Genomic DNA, 2,500 nt, shown 5'->3' on the forward strand with positions numbered 1-2,500 from the left:
GTTCTTGCGTGGTGCGGTGACCGTCGTGAGCGGAGCAAAACGTCAGCCATCTCAGCACCCTGGAACCCCCCGGGTGGCACAGGGCTGGATGGGGCTTTCGTATATAGCAGGGACGGTGCTGCCTCTCGCTTCGCTCGCTGTCCGCCGCTCGCCGCTCGCTCGCGCAGCCAAAAATGGCCAGTTTTGGCCCGTTTTTGGGCCGTTTTGGCCAGTTTTTGGCCTGTTCTTGCATTGCGCGGTGACCGTCGAGAGCGGAGCAAAACGTCAGCCATCTCAGCACCCTGGAACCCCCCGGGTGGCACAGGGCTGGATGGGGCTTTCGTATAGCAGGGACGGTGCTGCCTCTCGCTTCGCTCGCTGTCCGCCGCTCGCCGCTCGCTCGTGCAGCCAAAAATGGCCAGTTTTGGCCCGTTTTTGGGCCGTTTTGGCCAGTTTTTGGCCTGTTCTTGCATTGCGCGGTGACCGTCGAGAGCGGAGCAAAACGTCAGCCATCTCAGCACCCTGGAACCCCCCGGGTGGCACAGGGCTGGATGGGGCTTTCGTATAGCAGGGACGGTGCTGCCTCTCGCTTCGCTCGCTGTCCGCCGCTCGCCGCTCGCTCGTGCAGCCAAAAATGGCCAGTTTTGGCCCGTTTTTGGGCCGTTTTGGCCAGTTTTTGGCCTGTTCTTGCATTGCGCGGTGACCGTCGAGAGCGGAGCAAAACGTCAGCCATCTCAGCACCCTGGAACCCCCCGGGTGGCACAGGGCTGGATGGGGCTTTCGTATAGCAGGGACGGTGCTGCCTCTCGCTTCGCTCGCTGTCCGCCGCTCGCCGCTCGCTCGTGCAGCCAAAAATGGCCAGTTTTGGCCCGTTTTTGGGCCGTTTTGGCCAGTTTTTGGCCTGTTCTTGCATTGCGCGGTGACCGTCGAGAGCGGAGCAAAACGTCAGCCATCTCAGCACCCTGGAACCCCCCGGGTGGCACAGGGCTGGATGGGGCTTTCGTATAGCAGGGACGGTGCTGCCTCTCGCTTCGCTCGCTGTCCGCCGCTCGCCGCTCGCTCGTGCAGCCAAAAATGGCCAGTTTTGGCCCGTTTTTGGGCCGTTTTGGCCAGTTTTTGGCCTGTTCTTGCATTGCGCGGTGACCGTCGAGAGCGGAGCAAAACGTCAGCCATCTCAGCACCCTGGAACCCCCCGGGTGGCACAGGGCTGGATGGGGCTTTCGTATAGCAGGGACGGTGCTGCCTCTCGCTTCGCTCGCTGTCCGCCGCTCGCCGCTCGCTCGCGCAGCCAAAAATGGCCAGTTTTGGCCCGTTTTTGGGCCGTTTTGGCCAGTTTTTGGCCTGTTCTTGCATTGCGCGGTGACCGTCGAGAGCGGAGCAAAACGTCAGCCATCTCAGCACCCTGGAACCCCCCGGGTGGCACAGGGCTGGATGGGGCTTTCGTATAGCAGGGACGGTGCTGCCTCTCGCTTCGCTCGCTGTCCGCCGCTCGCCGCTCGCGCAGCCAAAAATGGCCAGTTTTGGCCCGTTTTTGGGCCGTTTTGGCCAGTTTTTGGCCTGTTCTTGCATTGCGCGGTGACCGTCGAGAGCGGAGCAAAACGTCAGCCATCTCAGCACCCTGGAACCCCCCGGGTGGCACAGGGCTGGATGGGGCTTTCGTATAGCAGGGACGGTGCTGCCTCTCGCTTCGCTCGCTGTTCGCCGCTCGCCGCTCGCTCGCGCAGCCAAAAATGGCCAGTTTTGGCCCGTTTTTGGGCTGTTTTGGCCAGTTTTTGGCCTGTTCTTGCGTGGTGCGGTGACCGTCGTGAGCGGAGCAAAACGTCAGCCATCTCAGCACCCTGGAACCCCCCGGGTGGCACAGGGCTGGATGGGGCTTTCGTATAGCAGGGACGGTGCTGCCTCTCGCTTCGCTCGCTGTTCGCCGCTCGCCGCTCGCTCGCGCAGCCAAAAATGGCCAGTTTTGGCCCGTTTTTGGGCTGTTTTGGCCTGTTTTTGGGCTGTTCTTGTGTGGCGCGGTGACCGTCGTGAGCGGAGCAAAATGTCAGCCATCTCAGCACCCTGGAACCCCCCGGGTGGCACAGGGCTGGATGGGGCTTTCGTATAGCAGGGACGGTGCTGCCTCGCGCTTCGCTCGCTGTTCGCCGCTCTCCGCTCGCTCGCGCAGCAAAAAATGGCCAGTTTTGGCCCGTTTTTGGGCTGTTTTGGCCAGTTTTTGGCCTGTTCTTGCGTGCCGCGGCGACCGTCGTGAGCGGAGCAAAACGTCAGCCATCTCAGCACCCTGGAACCCCCCGGGTGGCACAGGGCTGGATGGGGCTTTCGTATAGCAGGGACGGTGCTGCCTCTCGCTTCGCTCGCTGTCCGCCGCTCGCTGCTCGCTCGCGCAGCCAAAAATGGCCAGTTTTGGCCCGTTTTTGGGCTGTTTTGGCCTGTTTTTGGGCTGTTCTTGTGTGCCGCGGCGACCGTCGTGAGCGGAGCAAAATGTCAGCCATCTCAGCACCCTGGAACCCCCCGGGTGGCACAG

Source organism: Musa acuminata, unplaced genomic scaffold (genome assembly GCF_036884655.1).
Source record: "Musa acuminata AAA Group cultivar baxijiao unplaced genomic scaffold, Cavendish_Baxijiao_AAA HiC_scaffold_1126, whole genome shotgun sequence".
In the NCBI taxonomy this organism is placed as follows: Eukaryota; Viridiplantae; Streptophyta; class Magnoliopsida; order Zingiberales; family Musaceae; genus Musa; species Musa acuminata.